This window comes from Cyrtonyx montezumae, unplaced genomic scaffold (assembly GCF_038088225.1).
Source record: "Cyrtonyx montezumae isolate F1298 unplaced genomic scaffold, pur_monq_1.0 scaffold_7, whole genome shotgun sequence".
NCBI lineage: Eukaryota > Metazoa > Chordata > Aves > Galliformes > Odontophoridae > Cyrtonyx > Cyrtonyx montezumae.
The window spans coordinates 35,022,744-35,048,170 of record NW_027072078.1 but is presented as its reverse complement, the minus strand read 5'-3'; positions in this window follow the sequence as shown (position 1 = coordinate 35,048,170).

Below are 25,427 nucleotides of genomic sequence, written 5' to 3'. Positions count from 1 at the left end.
GGCAAAAAGAAATAGTCTTTAGTAACAGGTTTTAAGATGCATGGAATTTCCCTTATGAAAGCACAGTTGAACTTGTAGCTTCCTCCTTCCTAAGGTCAACCCATTCCCCACTGGTTGTTTCAGAAGTTCTAAGAACAAGGAACAAACACGTTGTGTTACAATCACGTTTCTTCCCTGTGGCCTGTTGGCTCGTGCAGGAGATGGGTCCAGCTGTACCAGCACTAATGGTGCTCATGGAGACCTGCTCCTCCCTGCTCCCTTTGTCTTCGTGTGCTACCAACTGTCTTTCACAATGCTGAGCTATATTTCTGGCTTTTATTCACTGCAAAAGCCCCTTGGATTATTTTTATTTTGTGCCTTCACTGGACTGTATTCTCTCAGTGCTGTTTACAAAGTTGTAGAAGGAAGGATTTGAAGCTGGAAACTCCAGACTTCCTATAGAGTTTGGTTCTTTATTTTGTTGCCCCATTAAACAAACCAGCAAAACCCAACCTCAAATTCACTGCAGAAAGAAAGAAAAGCAGCGTTTAAAACTGCTGACTCAGTGGATTTGATCATAGCATCAATGAATGGGAAATGCTCCAACAGTCTGCATGAGGACCATAGAGGGAGAATCTATGGATGAATTCTGCACGACCACGTTGCCCCAGCTGGCGGTAGAGGGACACAGCTAACACCTTTTGCTGCTCCTCTGCTTGGTTTTCAAGCAGTAATATTTACAGCGTTGTGCTCAAGCTTGGGCACAGCTGCCCATGGAGTGGGGGTCACCGTCCCTGGGGTTGTCCCAGAGCTGTGGGGATGTGGCAATGAGGGACGTGGGCAGTGGGCACGGTGGGGTGGGTGGGCTGGGGCTGGGGGGAGGTGGATCTTAGAGGCCTTTCCCACCCTTATTATTTCCATAGTGGTATGATTCCACCAGCACCAGATCGTTCCCCTCGTGCCAGGCGTTCTGCATTTCATATCAGCTTTGAATGATTAGGTAATTTGTACCAAATCTGAGCGTGATGTTAATTTACTTAGCTCTTTCGTTACTAGATTGAGAACTATCTATCGAATTTACATGTAATGAATTTTTGATAAACAGGTTAGGCGTAATTATGTGCAGAACAGAGAGATGTTGGGAGGGCATGGTGGAGGAGCATCGCCAGCTCTCTGGTGGTGCCAGGGCTGCTCTGCTCACCGTGCCCGGGGCTCTGCAGAGGGCTGCGAACACCGATCCCTTCTGTGATCCATTGCAGTTCCCTCCGGCTGATGGCAGGAGGAACAGCACTTACTGTGGGTTAGGATTACGTGAGCTGAGAAGTGCCAGCCCAGGCTGCCAAGCGAGAGCTCACTTTGCATGTCTTCGTTTGTCATTTTCCCAGCTCAGATATTTTGGCCGGGCTTTGGGAAGGTGCCGAGCACCTCCGTGGTGGAAAGAGAAAGAAAGAGATTTGAAACTTGAACAACCAAAAAATCAGTGATTTAGAAATCAGTGATTTTTGCTCTTCTTCAGGCCTGCATGTGTTGAATACTAGATAGTGTGAGCTGGATGAGCAGACTGTACACGTGGCAGTTCACATCTAAATACCAAGCATTTGAGCATCCTCAAAGTGAAGCCACACAACAGTGGTTCTCTGTAGCCTGAAACGAGGCAGAGTGAGAACCATTAACAGGGCTCTTTAAATTACAGAGTCTCTTCTTTTAACCCATAAATATTTACACTCCACATTTCTCGAAACATCTGTTCTAAATATGTAGACAAGTAGCCCCATAGCCATACATATGACACTAATAGTTAAACTGATAAAGAGTAATAATTAATGAGAAACTTGCAAGAAATTAACTAGCTCATTTGCATTTTCAGATTGTGCCATTTCAGGAAGTGATGAAGTGTGGCTCCTGTCTGTGCCCCTCCGACCCCCGGTGGGTGGAAGGTTGCCACCGAGCTCCTCTGGGCAGGTTTCACGGGGGGAGGGCACCCTCCAGCCATTTTCCAGTGTTTAAATAATTTGTGCCTCGCAACCTGTCATTTTGCAAAGCCGTTTGTGAAGCTTCTTTTCTTTCTTTCTTTCTTTTTTTTTTTTTTTCTTTTTCCCTCCTTGGAAATGTATGAAGAAACTGATGTGACACGAGTGAAGCGACGCCGTGACGGGAAGCCGATCTCCCCAGCAGAGGAGGCAGCGTGCGCTGCGGTGAGTAGGGGCCACGCGGGTTTGTTAAGGCACTAAAAAGACATTGTCCTTAATGAATACCAAATTTAATGGGCACACAACGAGTCAGTTACCGTCACCCTGAGGCGATCCGAACTTATAGATCCTTTTTTTTTTTTTTTTTTTTTTAATTTGAGAACGTTTTAATTTATATGGATAGTTGAAATGTTAGGAGACGCGAGATCCTGTTCTGGCTGGTGCACTAATTCCATGCCATGCGCTGAGCTGCAAAGAACAGTCAGAGATGTGTGTCAGAGGCTGAGTGGCTGCACTAGTGGTGCTCCAGCAGCAGTGCAGGGTCAGGCAGCGTGCACTATGCAGCTCAGCTGGGCTCAGCCTCACAGGGCTCTGTGTGCCATGGGGCAGGGGCCCCACTGAGCATCACTGCCTGCCTGCAGCCTCTGCCACCTCTATACAGCCTCTCTGCATGGATGATGTCAGGCTGCTGAGCACCGGCACTGGGACTGCCTTTGGCAGCACCTGGCTGCAGGTGCAGGGAGGTGATGCTCGTGGGGCTCTGCAGCACCCAGCTGCTGGCTGTGGGCTGACCACCAGTGTCAGGAGTGCAGAGTTGTGCGAGAGCCTCTGTGTGATACTGAGCTTGCACTGCCTGCCTTCTGCTTAATCAATGTTCCTATAAACGATGCTCTGGGAAACAGGTTTTACAGCTCAAGTTGCGTACGATATTCTCCAGGTAAAGGTACTTCTGGGCTGAAGCACAGATTTGTGGACCTTATCCTATTTATCTTTCAACTTGGACGTGGCAGCTCAGCTATGCTGTTTTTTTTTTTAAATGATAAATGGTGGCTATTGTAAACAGAAGCACTCAAATCATGGTCTCACTGCACATGTCTTTCATGACTGTGCTGCCACAATAATGAGGAATAGGAGATAATGACTTAAGGAAAAAGTGCTGGATTAAGTGGGACAGTAAATTAGGCATTTATCTCTCTCCATTGGAGGCCTGTTTCCACTTCCATTCCAGTCTCAGCTGAGCTCTATTTAAAAGTAAACCATGTCGTATTTCACAAAGCCAACCCACTCCATAGAAATCAGCATATAAGCGCTCACATTAAATTACCATATTACCCAGGAGGTCCAGGTTTTCAGGAAGGTCAGAGTTGAGGTGTATTAGCAAGAAAAAATAAGGTTATACCATTCTATCTTTTTCCTAAGCCTATGGAGTATGGAAAATTCCTGCTTACCATCTTTCTCTCTCTCTCTCTCTCTCTCTTTTTTTTTAATACTGGTAATTTTGAGACCATAAGAAAACTGCTGTGTACAGAAATCACATGCCTACAGTTTCCCCTCAAGGGAAAAGGATTGTATGGTATGAGGTTCAATGAAGTGTGTATGACTATGTGTATGTTAGAGCGTTTCGCCCAGGATACTCTGGCAAAGATGATTATTACAGTAGCAAAGTCATAGGACCCTTGTTTTATTTAATTCAGAGGTTGAACTACTTGGAGAAAGACTCAAGATTGCACGATGGAGAAGGCTGCTGCCTCCTGTATTATTTGTTGCAAAGGTAGAATGAGTTTCGGTGGAGAGAGATTTGGGCAACTAAAGCTGGTTTTGATTAATCTGAATCTCTTCCTGCACATCTCTTCTTCGCAAATACAGTGGAGGTGTATTTGCTCTGTGACGCTGCTCATAAGAATGGAGGCAGGGAAGCACTGTGATGTCCAGCCTCCTGCTATTTCAGGCGACCAAATTGTATAACTGTTGTCAAATCTACTTGCTCTCTCAGTTGAATTGGCCCTTACTGAGGTGCTGTTTGTTCTGACAGTGGGAAACAGTCTTCCTTTTAAACCAAAATATTTGAGGACTGTGTTACTCCTACATTTCTTACGGCAGCATTTAAAAGCTGAATAAATGTTCTTCTTCCTCCTTGCTGTTTACTACCACCCAATGTATTTTAAAAAGAAAAAGGAAATTCACATCCCTTTACAGATTTCATTTCATTCATCGGAGTGACTTAGCTCTTTCACTTCTTTTTGCACAACACTTTTCTCTCCTGGTCACCTTCATAGCTTTTCCATTTTGAATTTATTTTTTCTGATCATTATGTTCTAAAATGAGACACATTTTTACCCAAATGCTACACTATTAGGGATGGGTAACAATGCTAGCAATATTATGTGTATATATATATATGTATTGTCTGGTAAAGCAAGTCACTCTAACTAACCTTTTAAGTGGACACCTTTTTTATGGGCACTTGACTTCGATCTGTTTTGGGCAAGTGCTGTGCTGTATTTTCTGCAACTTATATTAATGGAAGCTGGACTTTGAGGAAAAATTCCAAGAAATTCATATAGTTTACAAGCAACAGCTCTCCATTTTCGCACTCTGGTTCCCATGTTGGTTTTCTGAGGCCTATTAAAAGGTCAAATTACCAATATTTTGGAAAAGAAGCCAACAATCTGGACAGCTGGGTTTATAAAAATGGTTGAAAGCATAAAAATATCCTCTGTAGTCTGCTTTATGTTGAGTTGGACTGCAATTAGGCTATGTCTACAAACACTATTAGGAAGGGACACAGGAAGACAGATTTCTTAGAAATGCACACACGAAGGTACTGTAGCTGCTTTGCAGATTAGAAATAATATATTCTTCTGTAACTGACCACTGAAACACTTCAGTGTCCAATGGCACTTGGAATTTCAGCTGAGGCCAACTAAGCAGACTTGTCTTTTCAGTTCTAATGGGTGAGCAGACTCTGATCTCTTGACTGATAGAGATTGTTGAAGAGTCACCAAATTGGTGCTCTGGTGGTTCCCATTCCCTCCATTACATTGAATCTCTCTTGCCTTTTATACTGAAATGCCTGTGGATTTGTAGAGACAGTGCTGCCCGTGGATTGGCAGCATTGTTGTGGCACAGTTTTTTTTTGTGCTAGTGGAAGGGGCAACACATATTTTTAACGCAGGATCTCTTGGTTCTGGGTTAGATGACCATCACCATTTTATTTCTGAAGGGAATGGCATTTCTTTTCTTTTCAAGCTTCCCACTAGCAGGCTGACCTGTCCTTGCTCTCAGGAAATAGCTGAATACTGGCAGGCTTATTCATGGCATTTGGTGCTGGAAGTCGATCTCCTAGTTAGTTACCTTGTAGGTCAGAACACCGTTAATAAATTGCATTAAGTGTTGAGGCAAAGGTTGGAGAAGGCGGAATCCAGATTGGTATTTTACGTGGTCATAGTATTTAATTAAAATATGTAAAATTATATATTTCTGCATACATATTTTCTGTTCTTCATGATGTTTTCTAAAACAAATTTCGTTAGGCTTTCAAAAAGTAATGCAGACACATATTCTCGACATTACAGTATCCACATCTAAACTCAAGCAGGGTCAGAGGGGCAAACTTTTTAGGTGTCAGCACCATGGAAGTTGATAATCAGGAAAAGGAGGCTGATACCATGAAAATATCAATGATTCTAATTGCTGCAAAATCAAGTCCTGACCTTCATTTCTAACAAACTTTGTAGATTAATTCAGACATGAGGTACTTATACAGCATGAGCTGAAAACTTTCAGTTTTTCAAAGTAAGACTAATACCCTGAATGAAACTTTAACTTAGGGAGCAGCTCCTGAACATGACAGTGATAGCAGGTAAAGTTAAATCAGGTTTTTATCCATAGGAGTGAGAAAGAGAGAGAAAAGTAGGATAATATATATCTGAAACAATTTGCAAGTCCTTCGTGTGAAGGGCTGTAAATGGAGCTTCTTTTCTGTCACAATCCAAATGGAATTAAACTCTGTTGGTACTGGAGGAGGAACAAAAGAAATGGGATGTATAGTGCATATTATAGAACTTACTGCAATGTAAATTCTTTTGAAGAGCTGCTTAATTCCCTGTGTTAAGGTGGGCATTCAGGCAGTTTGGTTCTGTGCTATGTTTTCCCACAGATGCTGTTGGGCCCACTGCTTTGCACATTAATGCCCTCCAAGCATAAAGAAGCCCAATCTTTATGCTTGCTGTTGGGACACAGCTCCTCACGTAAAGGTGGTGCTTGGGGAAGCAGGTGATACACTGAGGATATCTTGCTGGAGGTGTTCTCTCTAAAGTGTGTTACTAAAATAAATTCACCAATTTCAGCTAATACGTTTAACAAAGCATTGTTGAAATGTGTTATGAAGTGTAGCAGGGACAGAGCAGAAATAAGCGAAGAGGGTTTGGCAGTGAAATAACTGCTGACTAAATTAGAATTAAAAACGAGAAGATAAACTTCTGGAGACAAGGTGAGAATGAACCAGGAGGAAGGCTGATCAGCTCTTCGGTCTTCCAGTTCCTTACTTTCCTTCGGCTCTCCAGAACATGGCTGGGCTCCGTTCTACATCTCCAGAATGGAGGACTGAACCTCTGGATCACAGTGCTTTGATGAATAATATCAATTGAATCCCTGTGTTGGAAGAAGCGTATCTGAGTTGATGTCTTTGCTTATACCTGGGAGGAGTTCTTTTCCAAATTTCCCATTGTCTCAAGACTTGCCGAAGTTGCCCACGTGCACTGAAATTCATAAACTGCCTATTTGCCAAGATTTAAATATCTAACCTTTCTGGTGGCACTTGGGATTGAACTATGGTTCTTGAGAGAGGTTATTAAGCCACTGTGCCCGTTATGCTTAATTTTTTGAGAATAGGAAGTAACGTCTACACTCTAGCCAGAATTCCTCTCTATGCTCAGCTCAGCATATTTTTTAATGTCAACAATTAAGAATTGCCATTAAAGAGTATCACAATCAAAGAATGTCTGCAACTCAGGACAAATTAATGAGGTACACTAAAACCTCTACCACATCTTCATGTTCCTGGAGAAAAGCTTTTTTTTCACTCTTCTTTAGTAAAGCCACCTGTAACCATCATAGTTCCTCTTAATGACTTTAGATGAAATTAGTCAGAGGTTATTATAATGATGAGAAATATGCAGGGGCAGTGCAGTGGCGATGAGGATGTGGATACTTACATCTAGGTTGTACGTGTGTAAACCTGATAGTGTGGTGGCCTTACTGTGGACAAGCCACTCGTGACCTGCCAGGTGCATACAGAACAAACAGCATTGAAGAAACTGTGATCAGGTGGGTGCTTAAGAAGAAATACAGCAATGGCCACTTGAAATCAATGATGGCATCTAAGGTAAAAACTCAAGTCAAGTGCGATGCTTTCATTGATTTACAGAGAAGCAGACTTTCACCACTGTAATACTTGCAGATTCCATAAACATGAGGCTATCTTTGGTCTTGTCTGTAGGGCTGAACGTGTGACATTTTTCTTATAAATGAGACTTTGCTATTTCAGGTGTAAAGCCTAATCTCTGGTTTTATTAAAAAGGAAGGAAGGAAGGGAAATGAAGAAAAACAAAGGAAGGAAGAGAAAGAAAAAGGAAAGGAAAGGGAAAGGGAAAGGGAAAGGAAGGAAAAAGGAAGAAAAAAGAGAATATCCTATTGTATTTGTTCCATTATATGTGGAACTCCAGCACAGCAGTCCTGAAAAGAAGCGACCCACAGCAGGTTTCAGGTCCCACTCTTCCTGAGAGTCTGCTGCTGCAACAGTTTCCACCTTGAAACATTTTTGTCTCATTTAGAAAGCGATTTGCTTTCTAAATTCTTGCATGCACGTTTTGCCGTGCTTTGTGATTAACACCTTGCAGAATTTTATTTCCTTCACGTTTGCCTTTGTGTTGTAAAGGTTCATCCGGCAGGTGAGCATTCCTCTCAGGAGTACATGATCTCAGGGTGAGAAATGCTGTTTTCAGAACAACTCTGTTTCATGAGTTTTTGTGGAGGTTTGTGGCTCACACTCCGAAGCTAACCGCTGGTGAGTTGGGCTGATGGGGTGCTGAGCTGCCTTGCTTCCCTCCCCTAGATCAGGGGAAGGGCCTCAGCCCTGGGTTTCATCCTCTTAGGCATTTTCTTTTCCAATTTCACTTAACATGGTGAGATGGTGATGGGTTAAGATGGTAAGAAAGGACATTTTTAGCACAGAGTAGCACGCATCTCTGAAAGTAACTGAAACCCACCGGGGGATGTAACCCATAACAGCAGTGGAAAGGAGAACTGAGCTTCTCTGGGCAGAGCCATATAAATGAGCCTCTCCCTCATGAAGGTCTGTACAACAACCAGGCTGGGGGCACAGAGCGAAGGCTTGGTGGGGAGTGCACACCAACTGGCCTGGTTGGGCACGGGTTTGTGGCAGGGACCAGGGTGTGCAAACCTCACAGCCCTCTTTCTGGAGAGCTCTAAACTTAAGGAGGGATCATGGGGGATTTCTTTTTAATGAAAGATTTGGGAATTTGGACAAAGAGTAGTGGGGGATTATTGCAGTCTGTTCCCAAAGCTGGCAGACCGGATGGTTTAGTTGTGAAATGAGGGAATATATGGCTTTGGGGGGAAAAAAATAGACAAAATAAGAAAAAAGATTTGCAGCTCAGGCTGAAATTGTTATTTCATTTCGTGTGTGTGCAAAGGGAAGATGTTTTCAGGCTTCCATTTTTTCTCATTTTAATTTTTTTTTTCTTTCCAGCAAGCCGTGGCAGCTGGATTGCTCTGATCAATAACATTATAGTGTGGAAGCAGCTTGCAGCTCGTCTGCAGGTTCAAATCCAGCTCTGGTGAGGTGATCAATAACTTTGTTTATAATGACATCTAGCTGGCAATGTGTGGTTGTTGCTGAAAAGCCTCATCAAAAAAGTTGGGCCGAGTAATAATGATATTTGAATTACCATATGGGACTGAGTGTGGCCTCTTTCAGTGTGTTTGAAGATAAAATTCCCAGACAGAATGGGAAGAAGCGTAGGTGTGACAGCTTCCTTACATACTTGAAAAGGAAAAACATGATTTTGATTTTTTTTTTCCTGATACTTCCAGGAGTTGGACTTGATGACCTGTATGGGTCCCTTCCAGCTCGGGGTATTTTATCATGCTGAAGAATTATATGATGATATAGCTGTCCATCCCACTTCCATTGCAGCTCAGGGTCGCCATCCGTGAGATAATTAGGTCGTTCCCAGGGGACTTCTCTGTTCCTTATTTTTGTCAGAACACTTGCTGCTGGTTTCTCTCTGTGTTGCCGTTCTCAGCCTGCTTCTCAAGGTGCTGGATAAAGTCATTCTCAGCTTAGTCTGTTGTATATTAGGGGAGATTTAAGTTGGATATAAGGAAGTAGTTTGCAGTAGGGGCGGTGAGGCACTGGTGGAGGTTGATCAGAGAGGTGGTGGGTGCCCCATCCCTGGAGATGTTCAGAGTCAAGCTAATCCTTGTTAGTTTTTGTTACAGAATCACACAATTGCAGGGGATGGAAGGGACCTCAAGAGATCACCTTGTCCTGCCAAAGCAGGCTCCCTAGCTGAGGTTGCAAAGATTACCACGACCTCATGGCTGAAGGAAAGGTGCTCCACGCCCTTTGGCCTGGGGGTTTCGCTCGTGGCTTTTCCAGCCGCTTTTCAACCTCGAGCTGAGTGCCCCCTCCGTGTGGGGCTGGGGGGAGGATGGCACTGAGGATGAGGATGAGCATGAGGAGAAGGCACGCCAGTGGGCAGCTCGCAGCAAGGCACTGCAGAGCCCAGGCCTAATTGTGTCTGTTCGGGAGTTAGCGTTATTGGCAGCTGCCATTCCTGCGCCCGGCCTGCTGTCACTGGCACGGCCGACCCGCCCGCGCTAATTGCGGTGGCCTTTTCATCGCGTCCGCTCGCCCGGCTAACCACAAAGAGCTGTCTCCTTGCCGTTAGCGCTCGACGGGCCGCGCGGCGCGGGCATGATGGGGCTGTCACATCGCCGCGGCCTCTCCCGGCCCCGCCGTTAGCGCAGACCCATTGCGGCCGGCTCTGCCCCGCGCCCCATAACCCCGCACCCCCCTCGTTTCCGAGGGCGCTGGGTCCAGAGCTGAGCGCGGCATGGCGGGCGGCCCTGACAAGAGATCAATAGTGTCCTCCGCGCGCCGGGCGGTTGGCTCTGTCAGGGGATGTGCGCTGTAATTGGATCGGGTGCGGGAGCCATCCAGCCGCCGTCAGCGCTGTCACAGCTGTCAGATGTCATCCCACCCTACAGCTGTCACCGCGGGAGGGCCGGCCGCCTCCTCCCTCCTCGCCCCATGCAAATGTCCACTTAGCGGGGGAATATGGAGGGTATTAGACACTTCTCTATGCCTTTATGCAAAATAAGGATCTGTGTCATCTGCGGATTTCATGGAAATAAGTTGCAATTTATTCACTGTGAGAAAAGTGAAGTGAAGCCTGTAGAAATGAGAAATTATTTGGTTCAGGCTATTAAAAAAAAAAAAGATTTTTAGAGAATAAACAAAATATGCAGCTTTTTTTCTGAGAAGTAGAAACTCCTGGGTAAATATATGTATTTTTTCTTTGGAATGAAGCAGCAGTTTTGTATTAGAATGTTGTTTTTTGTGACTCGTTTCTAGACGTGCTTCCTTGGAGAAGAGTGCAATGTGGTTGGACTAAACTTTGCTTCCCCCCCCCCCCGAATCAATAGGATCACATAAGAGATGCAGTGTTTCGGTTGCTGTGGGGCAGTGCAGCCTGGGCAGCTGCTCGGGGCAGAGCTGGAGGCAGCTTTGGGGCAGCAGGACAGACAGACATCCCTACACACAGACACAGGGCCATGCTAGGCCTGGCACAACCCGCAGCTGGCATGCGTGGGTCGGCGCGGGTCCTTGCCTGTCAGTACCGTGACTGGTGCGTGGATGTGAGCTGAAGCAGGCTGCTGTGAGTAAAGTGGAGAACGTGAGGCGGTGAGATAGCAGCTGTTAGTCTGTGAGCAGCGCTGCGGGTCGGCTGCACAGCACTCCTGTTATCTCACATCCTGCGGAACCGGGAGCAGAGCAGGGTGTGCATCCCCGGGTGTCCTTATGGAGGGGCACGAGCTGCTCTACGATGAGCTAAGGAAGGAGAAGGCGGCCTAGCTACTGGTTCCAGAGAGCAGAAATGCCAGATTTGCCTTGAGTTCAGCAGCAGCGATTGTTTTGTTTTTTGCACTCTTTGGGCAGCTCAGAGCTGAGCAGGTGTTGCATCGCCTTTGCTTTCTCACAGAAGTGTTGGAGGACTGATGGAAATCCTGGTACAACCAAGGGGAGAAGTCAGCTGGGAAAAGGTGCTGGCACAAGTGTTGTGACAAAGGAAGTACTTCCATTTCTTGGCTTTTCTTTTTTCCTTTTAATTTAAAAATAAAAAATAATTTTAAAATGTGGTTTATGGCTAATTACATCAGAGATCCAAAACAGTCCTCCTTACATTTTCATTAATAAGGTGTATCACATGATCCATACTGAAGTAGGAGTATACATCAAAGCTAGATTAAAGGTTGGTTAGGCATCAAACTATCTTCTATATGTAAATTTATAGCAATGATGTGCTGCGGAGAGATAGCTTACCCTCTATTTCTGTGCTACTAAATAAAATTAAAAATTCACAACTCTGGTTTATGGGATTTTAAATGAATTTGATCTCTCTTTTGGGCAGGGCAAATAAGTGTTTTGTGATGTATTATTTTACAAAAAGAGAAAAAAAAAGAAAAAAAGGAAAAAAAAGACCATCGTTCTGGCTCATTTAATTTTGCGAGTGAATGATCTAAGATTAACTACAGACTAGTCAGTGCAGTTTAAAAGCTGAAAGCAATTTTCAGCCATAGATGGTAATGCCACATTTAGTCCACAACCGAATGACTCTAAATGACTAAGCTGCAAGGTCTTTGTATATGACCACAGGGCCTGATAAAGCCATAGGAACACAGTAAAAGCACAAAAATAGTTCCAATTTATTTGGTGCCATCACCTTAATGAGATTAATACGGACGTGTTCATGTGCCTAATTGGTGATTTTGTTTTAACTGGTAATGAAGGATTAAATCTTCAGGCAACAGGCTACTTACAGGAAAGGGGATTTGAGAAAAAAGTTTTTAATTATAAAAGGCAGCTAGTGAAATATACCACTGCAAAGTTAACAATGCATCTTTAGTAAAATATAAATATGTCACATTTGCCACTTCACTGTTTGCCTGAATAGTTTCAGGGAGTATTTCATTGGAAGAAGCGGTGAATTGCAGTCGTGTGTCATCAGCATCTCTGGGTAGCAGCAAATGTGAAAGCCAGGCGTGCAGTGCGCTCTGCTTCCAAACTGGGCATCTGGAAACCCGCACAGCCCATAGATTCAAAGTATTGCTACAGATGTTCTTGCGTTTCTGAGCAGAGCCTGGGAGAAGCAGAGCCCAGGGCTGTGCTCAGCTCTGCCCTGCTGCCCGGGCACCGATAAACAGCCTCACTGCAGCTGAACTTCGCCCTGCTGCGCAGCGAGCGCTGCCCTCCGCGTCCGGTTGTGACCATTTAAATGCTAACACTATTAAATATGCTGCCAAAACACAAACACCCAGCCTGAGTCATTAGAATGTAATTACGAGGGGGCAGCTGAGCCTGCTTGGAGTTTTGACTCGGAGGAATCCTCCAAAAGAAACCCGTGCGTAAAGCGCAGAGCACCCACCCAAGGCTGCTCCCGGCTCCAGGCCCGCTGCTGTGCAGCTGAGCGGGAGAAGTCTGCCTCCTGGAACAGCTCTTGGCTGTCATTTGGGCACGTTGGTTTGGTTTGGTTTGGGTTTTTCTCGTGCCTTCCGCAGATGGGTGCATAGTGTCGATCTTACTGTGGGGTTCTTTCTAAGATGAACTTGCGGTAGAGACAGTGGCAAAAAGGTCTTTGATATGTTGAAGTGCACTCTTGCATCGTTAAAGCTGTGGAAGCAGGGAAGGCAAATCACTAACTGCCAGTAGCCTTTTCTTTTGCCCAGATATTACTCTTCAAGTTTTCTCCCGTGTGTCATCACACACCACGTTCACATTCAGCTCTTTGGCCTTTCCCGTGCTCCCGTGCACGGCCTGACGCATCCCCTAACCCTGCCTTTTGATTCCCATGAGCTCTTGGAGCAAGACCGAGGATCAGTATTCTCTTCCAAAGGCTGAAATGGGGACAAAGTCTGAGGCTTTACGGAATCCTTAGCCAGCTCCTTACCACCTTACCTTCTCTACTATGCAAAACCAAGAAGCGTACTCTGTGTTTTCTCACGTTTCTCTTTTACCACGGGGACAAAGAAAACCCTGAAAAGCCCAAACCCTGCCAGCACCACCTCCGGCAAAACACCGTGGACACCGATGCTGTGTTCTAAAGGGCTCTGGGTAGCGATAGCACGCTCTGCGAGATGCTACCTTCCCGGGCAGTGCAGACGGGAGTATATTTTCCATTTCTTGTCAGATTGAACTTTAAGACATCTCGAGAGCTGCGCGTGTAATTCAGCCCTGGCAGCCCAAATGGCAGCACAGCGCTCGGTTCCGGCTGCGTGGTGCCGCGCGGGCGCAGTGCCGCTCAGTGCCGCGCTGCCGGCAGCGTGTCGAGCCATTACAGCGGGGAGCGGAATGTCACGGCGGTCTCAATGGTTCGTCAGCTGAAGGATATGGTTAACAAATGTAAAACCAAACTTCAGAGGAGCTGCTTTTCTGTGCTAAGTGATCTGTATTCCCTCTGAATTTACTTTCCCCTAACCCCGTGAAATTAACAGTACTTTCTGACATTCGACCCCCTGACCTCACATATAATAAGAATTTAAAAAGCACCATGCATGAGTGTGTCTGTGTAATGCAAAACTGGAAAAAATGACCATGTCACAGTTTTATTATACAAAACCTTCTCGATCTCCATTGCATGCTTCATATGCGAGCGCTCAGTTTAAAGTTATTATAAAGAAAAACACAGTTTTAACTGTAATAATTCACCGCTCGTGACTTTTATAGACAATAAATTGTAGCAAATACATATTGCTGCAAAAAAAAAAAAGAAGCGCCGTCATCCATTAATGCGGATATTTACCGCGCTCGGCGGTAAGACCAGGCAGCGGGCAGGGGCGGGTGGCAGCGAGGGGCTGCTTCTGGGGGGCTGGTTGCCAGGGGTGCAAGTGCATGCACAATGTGTAGGTCTCGGGGTTTAAGAGGCAGAAGCAGAAAAGTGTTATGTGGAAATGATTTTGCAGTTATCAGGCTCAGGGGATGACAGCATACAAGAGTAAGAACAAGGTGCTATGTGGCTTTTTCTTCACTGTGAAGTAAAGATTGGCAGCTGGAAGTAAGGCTTACAGGCAGACCTGCACACAGGACCTCTTCACCCAGGACTCATAATCACTACTCAAAGGAAAACGCATTTACCAGTAAAAAGCGGCTGTAGCCATCAGAAGTGTGCTTAAAACACCACTTAAATATCACTTTATACGCTATTACTTGCAAACTGTGGCTTGGTATTAAATTATACTTGCATAGGCTTTTGCTTAGGTGCTGATAATGCTTTTGAGGTTGCATTGGTGAGGAAGAATTTAGGCTGCTTTACAAGAGACGTGACTAGAATATCCCACCGCGCTGACAGTGACAGGGTGAAAAATTGCAGAACTGTACTTTCTTTCCCCATATAGATTGTAATTTTAATTGTCATTGTGGCCCTTCTGTTTTAATTATGGGACTTCTTTGATATATACCAGGACATCGTATTGAATGAAAATATGGTGCTATAATAGTCTCTTTATAATTAATGACCACATGTAGATCTTGGTGCATAAAAGGAAAGGAATAAATGAACAATTTATTTAACTAGGTTTTGGATTTCTTTCTGTCTTCCAGTGAATATAAAATGATCCTGGGGCTTCTGAGGCTGTTTGATGTAAGAACCGCACTGAATATCTAATAAAATTACATTGGTGTAGATTACAAAACATATTAGGTGGTTTTACTTAAAAATGGTCCCATTACCGACGGTGAATTTCTCCTATTTACGGTGTTAGCCTTCCTCGGTTTTAGCTTTTGAAACAAATGATCATTTTTTAGTTCATTTGCAGAGGTGCTTAGAAAAATTAAAGCAGCTTCTCCTCCCGAAGCAGCCGTTGGAGGTGGGAGCTGACGTGAGCTGCAGGTAATATCTCTCTGGAAGGCAATTTGTATACGTACTGCGCACCGCGAACAGCCGCGCCTCCCCCCCGAACTTTTGGTTTCAAAATATGATGGATTTATGTTCGATTAATTTCTGGTTGAAGAGCTCGTTCTGCGCGTCCAATCCCAAGCAGGAGCAGCGCTGGGAAACACAATAAAAATACAAATGACCGCTAGCTGAGGGCTTTGCGTGGCGGGGAGGAGGAAAAAACGAGGAGCACGGAGCTGAGTGCCACGCTGCCCCGGTGCTCGCGCCTGCTGCTTCCCCATCCAGGAAAGCACAGACTTGCAAATCCAAGCGCCTGATATACATTTCAGGAGGGTACAAGCCTCTGTGGATTTCTGAAAAGCAGACATATTTGTCCAGTGTCTGTCACCGTAAAAGTCGAAAATGCACCCTGACAAGCTTCTGCTAATTTTATTGTGGCGCGGAGTAGTGTGCATACATCCCGCGCGGTGTGACTGCAGTTCAATTGCAGAGCACGATAAAATTGGATCGGCAGAGACAGGGACTACCCTGGGGTCAGCCGCGACCATGCCACTTCGATGTGATGTCTAGTTGGGGTGATGGTGTGTAAATAAACGTGGGGAATTGCAAATCTTGTCATGGCCACGCAGAGCAGCTCAAGCATTTAAAGATGGTTGCCCGCAAACCTGGCTGGGAGGTGGTTGCTCTGTGTGGTGGCGGAGGAAAAGCGCCCTTCTGCGCCCGGCTCTTCTCCTTCTTGACATCTCGGGGAGCACTGACCCAGCGCTTCATTGCTGAAGGGATTAATCACCAAATTGTTTTCCATCTTAGTGGAAAGTAAAGAAACTAACTAAGCGCGTTCTAATGTTGTTCTTTTAAAGCCGAGCTGCCCGGTGCTGACGGATGCTCGGTATTTGTGTTATCTAACGTGATTTATTTGTTTGGGTAGGGCTTTTTCTTCTTCTTTTTTTTTTTTTAAATGAGGAATCTTAATGTCCTACTGCTTAATGAATTTAGGCGCATTAAAGTTCCATGAGGTCTTTTCATTATTGTGAACTTTGCTAATGTTGGAAAGTAAAATATTACAGAGTGTGCATTTTCTACATCTGAGTCTTAATTTTATTTAAGTACTGCTTCCCGTGGTCATTAGAACACGCTGAAATGTTGCTGCCTTCGACTGACGTGACGGATATTTTTTTTTTTAACCAGTTTTACATTTACACATATCTGTTTTTCTGTTACTTTTCCCACATGACAATTACCTTTCATTACAAATTTATAAAATCATTTACATTTTAGCAGTTTAAATGTTTCTGCTGACATTTTGTAACTATTACCCTCTTCTAGAATGGCATATGTTCAGGCAGTTAATAAAAAATTAAATGGAATAGCACTAGACAAGGTGAAGCTTTGTAGCAGGGTGTTCGGCACATTTCTGAAAATACCATCTTTGTGTTGCAAACTGTGAAGCGAGGTTAGGGCTGTGCCAATATGTGTATTTGTCATAACTGTCACAGAGTCCGTGAACTAGCCAATCATCCCGCTCTTAATTAGACAGTTACATTTTGCTTTTTAGAAAGCGTCCTCATGTAAAATGGTGTCTGAGCTGCGGGAAAGGCGCTGGGGAGCAGAGGGGGCAGAGAAGACCGGCGTCAAAACACTTTTTATCTGGAGGAAACAGAGTTTTTAGCAGCTGCGTGACTTCTAAATGAGGGATGTAAATTGTGTACTGCGAGGAGCCCTCCCCGAGCGCGCGCGGAGGGCACGTCCTGCGCTTCCTGCAGCGGGCACAGGGCTGCCAGCCCGGCGGGGCTGTTTGGGTGCAGGCAGCCTGCGGGGTGACATCAATTAGGGCGTCCGTGCAAAAGGAAAGCTGCGCAGGGCTCGGTGAGCGTCGGAAGGCTGCGCTGGGCCCTTGGTGCTGCTGTGCTGCGAGGGCTGGTTTGCATAACGCCGCGGCTCGCGTCGAGCACAGCTCCCGTCTCATAAACCTGACCCGACTCCGTGCAGATATTTGCAGCGCTTTGCGCGGAGCAGGGGTTCAGCAGCGAGATCTGGGATAAGGGAAGCAAAAATATTGGTAAAGCTCACCCTGCCTGCCTGCCGTGTTTCTGTCTGCCTTCTGTCCCCTCACTCTATTTCAGTGGGAATTTGGGAGTATACGTGTACTTGAAACAGCTCGACCCCCGAGCAAACAAAATGCTTTTGCAGCTTTTCATTTATGACCAAATGTGCCGCTTACAGCCGCACCATAAAGCCGTGCTTAATTGGAAGTTCGCAAAGATCGCTTTTAAAAACAAACCTTGCTTCACTCTGCTAGAAGTCGAGGTATGTCTGATCAGTGCTGAGTGTCCGGGAGGAGTTATCGGTGTTTGCCACTGAATTTGCCTTGGGATACGGCTGTGCTGAATTCCTCGGCACCTGATTGAAACGAGAAGCGCTGCGAGGAATCCGGCGGCGGTCTGTGTGCTGCTCACGGGGACAGAAGGAGCCGTGGAGCAGTCAGCCCGCAGCTGAGCAGCGAGCGCTGCCGAGGGGCAGACAAAGAGCGCTTTGTGGAGTTACCCAAAGTGCAGCCCGGGTGGGGGACTGCAGCCTGTGCCCTAACAGCGGGGGTGTTGTGGGGCACGGCCAAAGTTTTAAGGAAGAGGAAACAATTTGGGGTGGCTGGCGCGGCTCGTCCCGCTTTCAATCTTTATTCCGCGGGCGTATCTGAGAAGTTTTAACAGTCACAGCAGATTAACCTTCGTGTGCTTTGTGAGGCTGCACGTCTGATGAATTTACATGCGGCCGGATGAAAATGCTATTTGGAGAGAGATGGAGAGTTTATTTGATTAAATCCCTTTCTCCAATACCTTGACCTCTTTCTTGTGAAATAATCAGAACTGTTTAGCAAGAATATTCTGGCATTAATAATGAATTGCTTTCGAGCAGGGCTCTCCTGCTCTGCAACAAACCCACCGTTGCTCGTGCTTGGGGCTGGAAGACCGTGCCAAGTGCTCCGTGCTGCAAACAGCTCACAGCTCGTGCTGGGAGACGAGCGCTCTGAGCCACGCTCTGCAGACGATGCTTTTCACGAGTGTGCTCCTGGGGCACGTGTGCAGCCACCGGAGTGGTGGCATGGGGCTGGGAGGCCGGGCGGGCCCTTTGCTCCCAGCCCTGTGCCGACTGCGTTCGGAGCAGTGAAATGTGCCTTCTGCCCAAACTTCGCTCCGCGTGCTCATTGTTTGAATACTAACCGGCTTCGTATTTGTTATTTTGAAAAGAGCATTTGTCAGTCATGATCAGAGAGCGCGTTTGAAGCCACGCTGATGAGTCGATAGCGTTGCTTGACTCGAAGGCAACGAGCTCCACGCGAGGACAGGAAGGAGCGGTGCTGCCGCCAGGTCCGTCAGTGCTGAGCTCCTCGAGCTGCACGGCGGTGGGGTAACAGCATCAGGAGATTCCTCCCTGCACTGCCAGCACGGCGAGGCGGCGGTATCTCGTCTCCCAACTAAATTAAGCTCCATTATAATTTGTTTCTTAATAGCATGCACTTCACTGTAATATGTAAAATGCTTGGCTTTCACGAACAACTCTGTGGCAAAGCTGTACAGTATCTCATTTGCATTTAGCAATTATATTATATTACAATATATTAAGCCGCGGAAAACCTAATCTAACATCATAATTTAAAATCGTAATTTACGGTACTTTACAAGGAGCATACAAGGCAGGTTACAATAACACATTGCCAGTAAAATTATTTACTCATCTATTTAGTTTTCCAAAATGTTCTGTATAAATTTTCTCCGTAACGTGCAGGGAGAGCTGACGGCAGAACTGCACCAGCCCGCCCCAGGCTGCCGCTGCCCTGTGCACCCAGATGCAGGGGCTGCTGCTTGTCCTAATAACTCTTTGGGTGGAATGTTTGCGTTACGAGGGGCGTGGTTTAAGGAAAGAAAGGTTGTTGGAGGCAGAGTGGATTTATGCGGCCGGCCCTTGCTGCTGAAATCGGGTGGAACGAGGAAGGATCCATTTTTAAGTCTTCGCACAGGTTGTGACACAGCATTTGATGGATCATTTAATATGCGACACGTGATGTGGAGAGTCAACACCCGGCTCCTGTTGCAGCCTTTGTTTGTAGCTGGGCTTGCTCGGGCACAGACAAACTTTGGAAGGCGGCAGATGCCGGCCCCTCCCCGCTGCAGGTCCGCAGCGACGGGAGCAGCAGTTCTCTGATGGGCATTACTGTTTCAATCTAGCGTTAAGAATCTTGTGTTGGAAGGAATATGGGCTACTTAGCCACTGATCTACCAGTTAATTATTTAATTCCAAGATAACGTCTGGCTTCGATTTATTATTCAGGCTAACGATACTGTTTTTATCTGCCTCTATGTTAAGCAGCACTACTGAGCAGGCACTGCAAAAGCAAGCAAGGTGCATCTGGTCTAAGTCTCTTCTGTTGTGAAGTGCGCTGCTCTGATGTCGATCAGCTCCGTGTCGATTGCCCTTGTAAAACAACAAACCCCAGGATGCTGTGAGCAAGGCATAGTGTGAGTACAGCAGGAGTATAATAGGAGTGTATTATGACAGTTTGGGAATAAGGCATATGCTAGGAAAAGAGGGAGGATTTGGACGTGAGGTCTCATATTCAGCAGAAGCATCTCTGTTCCTGTAAGCACAGGGGCTAGGGTGGCTACGTGTGTGTCCAGCCCAGTGGTTTAAAGTTTTGATTGCCCTCGTTATTATGGTTTAATTAAAATATGTATATGAAAATAAGTTTTTTTACTTATACACATCAGCTGTATTGAATCAGCTGTTTTGTGTCTCATCTGTGGCCCAAGACAATTCCCCTTCACAGCCCAGGATGCCAAAAGGTTGGACACCCGTGGCCAAACCCAGAGCATATCACGGGTACAGTGTCTGTGAATGATTCCTTTGCTGTGCTTTGGTGAACAAAAGTACTTTGCACATTTTAAACTGTGTGCTGAGTCATTCTGCATAGTGATATTAATGCTTCAGTGCGTGACATTAGTGTACATTCCTTGTTGAAAATATTAATGATGTCATTGTGCACTTGCAAGGATGTTGGCAGTTTATGTGATAATGATACAGTTTTCTAAACCAGAAATTGCCTCAAATCTCTTGGGATGCAAAAGTTCCAAGGTTTATTTGGTGCCTCTGTGAGCCACATGTTATTTGGTGTGACTATCTCTGTGGCTGTGGTTGCACTAGGGTGTGCGTTTTGGACTTAGGTCCAAAAACTTAGGTCAGGAAGAGGTTGCTGTGGGAGACTGGAAGCTCACTGCTCTTCCTAATGAAACTGCTAGCTACTTCCTTCCCAGCTGCTGGATTTTGGATGATCCATCTACAGAGATAATGAGGTTTAGATCTTGATGGAAAAGATGATCACCCCACTATTAAGCTTTCCAAATTCACGTTTGTGTACTTCATTCTTAACCTCCTGCTGTAGAAGCAGGGAAGGCAAATCACTAACTGCCAGTAGCCTTTTCTTTTGCCCAGATATTACTCTTCAAGTTTTCTCCCGTGTGTCATCGCACACCACATTCACATTCAGCTCTTTGGCCTTTCCCGTGCTCCCGTGCACGGCCTGACGCATCCCCTAACCCTGCCTTTTGATTCCTGTGAACTCCTGGAGCAAGACCGAGGATCAGTATTCTCTTCCAAAGGCTGAAATGGGGACAAAGTCTGAGACTTTACGGAATCCTAAGCCAGCTCCTTACCACCTGGCAAGGAGAAATGAGATGCAGCTTTTCCACCTCACGCTTCCAAGCTTCATCTTGCACTGAATCCCAATTGCAATCTGCAGTTCGCTCTACATTCGTAGCGAAGGCAGCAAACAACATCATTTCCATAGAAAGCCTATGATCTGTGATGTCCCAGTGAAGGCTGCAGTCTAAATGGTGTGTGCATGCAAATCAACACCTACGTTCACAACATTTAATGGTTTCCACTATTACATGTTCAAAATCAGGTCCGGCAGTTCAGCTCGTATTCTGTATTGCTGCTGTATGGTGATGAAGAACAAGCAAAAGTTTGGGAAGTAAATGTCTGTTAAGGGAACAAGTCTAGAAATTACATGCGCAACGGTCACAGCATATTAGCCTTTAAATACTAGGGAAAGCGTGGAGGAAATTCAGTGCAGTTATTTGCCCAGATCAGCCTGTGATGTTCTGTGATAAGTTAACCACGATAATGGTGATAAGCCAAAGCACGAAGAGATAAGTTGCAGTATCTCTTGGTAAGATTATGTAGTGAAAATTTATCCTTATGACAAAAGCGTTGTGAATCGGGTTGCTTCTCTTTTCTTAGGTGTATGCCCATATTTTGGAGCAGTATTCCCTGAAATTGAAGCGTTCCTTTGTTCCCATGTGTGATTCTTAACCCTGGAGCTGACTTGGAGGGCGTACAGGCTGCTGCAGCCTTTGGGCACTCAACTTCCAGCCATAGCAAAGCCCGAGGTGAAAAGTCCTTGAACTTTCTATTCATCGTCTGTCTTCTTCTTTATTACACCTAAATTGATCGACTCTGCAATGCCATTAGAAGTATAATATTTCCAAGTTATTTAGCCGTGCTCTATTTTTGCTGAGGCCTCATAATATATTGCATCCTCACCCCTGACAGATCCGCTTCTGTGCTGAAGTTTCTTTCTGAGACATTTCAGGACACGTGTGCAAAGTTCTCCCTGATAAATGCTTTTGTTTGGGGAAAGTCATTTCATGCATATACTTATGACATTATAAAAGTCAGCCGAAGGAAAGAAGAAAGAAAGAGAAATCTTGAGCTAAAGAATAACTCTCATCTCTTGTGTGTAATTTTTTTAATTGTTTGAGAGTCAATGTGCGTGCAGCCAGCACGATGGAAATGCCATTGCGCAAATGAAGACCTTCGAGTCCTTTCCATTGCTCCTGGGCTCAGACAGCTGCACTTGGGTTGGAGATCTGGAGTGTCGGCTGTAGGTCCCACAACCCCGGGGCAAGGTGGGGTGAGAGCATTCCCAGACAGCCCCATGGACGGGCTGCCCTTCCCCACCAGGAATGGGGCCAGCAACCTGCTGCTGTGTGCCCAGAGCATGCAGCAACTGCAGGGCTTGGGTGCTGGCATCTCTGGGCTGGAACAGGAGCTGTTTGGGTAAAGGTATTCATGAGCATGCTGCTGTCCAGGACTACATTTTTCTTGTGCACAGCTGTAATGGTAAAAGGTAAAAGTGCCCCTTTTGTCTTCCGTTTGGTTGTTTGAATACATGCCCTGGTCTAGGGAGCCTGCTTTGGCAGGGAGTTGGACTCGATGATCTCTAGAGGTCCCTTCCAACCCCTACAGTTCTGTGATTCTGATCCTCCAAAGGAAAAAGAGACAACCACCAGGTGTTGCAGAGCAGATTCTGCCTTTCTGCATCTTTCCTTGCTCTGCAGGCTCTTGCATCTAGGTGACAGCTGATGCTAACAACACGCAAATATCCACTCAGACATGATTAAAGATAGCTCATTACATTTTAAAATAAAACAATAAAACAACCCCCACATCCTCTGGGGAGTGGGAAGGGCAGGGGCAGGCTGGCTGTTTGCATTTGGTCCCTCACACAAAAGGAAGAGGACAGAAAAAGGGCCCTGACACAGGACATTTTCCTTCACCAGCCAGCAGTGCAGCGGACAGCACTCTGCAGCAGACTGTGGTTTTATCTGCAGTTATCCTCTTCGATTTGGGGCCATGCTGCTGAGTGTAAGGACAAAACCATCCCACTGTATTTATTCCCATACCTCTGAGCATAGTTAACATATGCATGATAGATATTCGGGGCACACATGTAGCAGGTATGTGTGCACACCCGGCTGTGCAAACAGCAGTGTGGGCTGGGCAGGAGGTCTGCAATGCCCTGGTGTGCTCAGAGTCATCCCTGGACTCTTTGAAGAGCAAATGCAGCACTGCTTCCCTCACAGTGAAATGCAAGAATATTCTGTCCTATATTCTTAATGCTGCCACGTGAATATATATGTTTGCATGAGTCACCGCAACATAAATATACATCTTTTGGCTATAAGACCAAACTGACGTCTTGATCATTAAAGACGGCGTGACATTTTTATAGCAGTACAGGTGTTAACCTTTATGTCTTAGCTCGGTGCAAATGTGGGTAATTACAGAGTAAGCGATCCCGCTGCCCGCTGAGCGGCCCCGGCTGCGCGGATATGTGCTGGGACTGGGGCAAGGCAGTGCCTGCGTGGGTTGGGATGGGCTGAAATGCACTCAGCAATGCTGTGTGGACAGCCCGGGGCAGGAGGGATGGGGCACTGGGCAGTGCTGTGCGGGCTCGTTATCACAGCACACACACCAGGATGCCTTATCAGCAGGTGAAGGAACGAGATAGCACTGATAATCTCGAGTTCCTGCTTGTGTGCTGTGCGTTTCCAGCGCTTTGCAGAGATGGGAAGGACCACAAGGGAAGAAAAAAATATGTGTGCATATGTATGTGCGCAGAGCATCTTCTACTCTTTATGATGTGGGTATTTTCAGGAGTTTGAAATGCCATCTTCGGAGCACAGGATTCAGACAGCACGTGGAGGGGAGGGAGGGAAGTTCAGAGGATCTTTTTAAGACAGTTTGAAAAGGTGCAGTGTAGGTAAATAAATTGCCACGAGGATGGATGTGGCACCCAGAGGCATGGTGGGATGGGTTGGGGTTGAACTTGGGGATCTGAGAGGCCTTTTCCAACCTCAGGGATTCCGTGATTGTCTGTCTGCCACAGACCCCATGATATTTCACTGTGGCTGAGGGCTGTGGTGCTCCACTAAGGGAATATGGTGGAATGGGAAGTGCCCCGTTCCCATCCCCTTTCACTCACGCAACGCTGCGTGAACTGCAGTGCAGTTTAGAAAATTCAGAAGGACTGTTTGAGCAAAATCTTTCTCCCCACTGCTCCCATGTGAAAGCACACAACGCCAGGGATTCCTGTAACACTTTAGGCTCAATTTTAAAGGGGCTTAAGCAATGGAAGCACGTGGCTCAGGGCATCTCCTTGGTGAGGAGCAGCCTGGCAAAGCACCGAGGAGAAGCTGTGCTGACTGCAGAATTAACAGCCTTTCCCTGCAGTGTTTAAATTGAGATGTTTTTACCCTGTGTTTTCTTTCCCATACTTTATTTTATTCTTCTCTCATAGTTTCCTCATCCGTGCAGTGATCAGCCCTGATATACGATAGGGATTTTCACTTGAAGGACTGTGCATCTTTAAAATGTCTTCCCTTTATTCTTCCTAGTTCTTACACATGTAATTTCCCCTTTAATTTGACATCATTTAACGGCACATTACACGTCAATGATGTGATCTGTGAATATTTACAATGTTCGTGTCATTTTTATTTTCTAATCCAATTTAAGTAGCTCTGCTTTTTATGACATCATGAATTCTTCAGTCTTTTTACTCTTTTTGGAACTAATTATTCCATCGGTTCCTTTGAACCGGCTCTGTGTTGTCAGTCATTTTCCTCCCTTTTGATCACAAGACCTTTGCTGCCCTCCTTTACGTGTGCTGCCAGAGTCTGAGGAAGATGTGACCACTGCAAGTAGCTTTGCCCACACCCCCCGTCCTCCAGACACATTTTGCTGCTGAAACAAAATTACAGAGCAACTCCTTTGAATATATTCATCTGGGGAACTTTCTTCTGATTCGGACTTCGGTGCCTTGGCACCGAATGCAGTGTCTGCAATGGCCCTGTCTGACCTGGGGGCTGCAGAGGACGCAGCCATCGGGCAGTCGCTTGTGCATCTCGCAGGAGATGTCACAGAGCCCAAAATGAACGGTTTTGAGTGTAAAAGGGAAAGAAAACGTGAAACAAATCTCTCTTGCTACCATATGGTCCAGCTCCTGTATTATGACTCATGGTTTACACTTATTTTTACTGCCTGGGCTTGATATATGGACCGAAGAAAATGGGCTGAACTTGTTAAGCATCCTTGGCTTCCCTGGCACCCACAGCACTGCAAGGTGCTACAGGCAGGCCCTGCCCGCTGCGGGCTCCCAGGGTGCTGCAGGACTCTAACTCCCTGTTTACAGGGGATGTTTAATGCTTCCTTGAATGCTAAAGATCTCTGTTGTCTGTTGCTGCCCTCTGTAGTGATATAGCAGAGACCACAAGACTTCCCCTGCACTGCAATGATTCTGTTTATTAGTGATCGCAAAAATCAGATTATCCGTTGGTGCACATCTCGGGGTTTCTCCCTCTCTGTTCCTGCAGCTTTCTCTCCTTTCAGATTATGTGGTCTTCTCCGCTCTATCAGAATGTCAGGGCTGTGTGCCATTCTG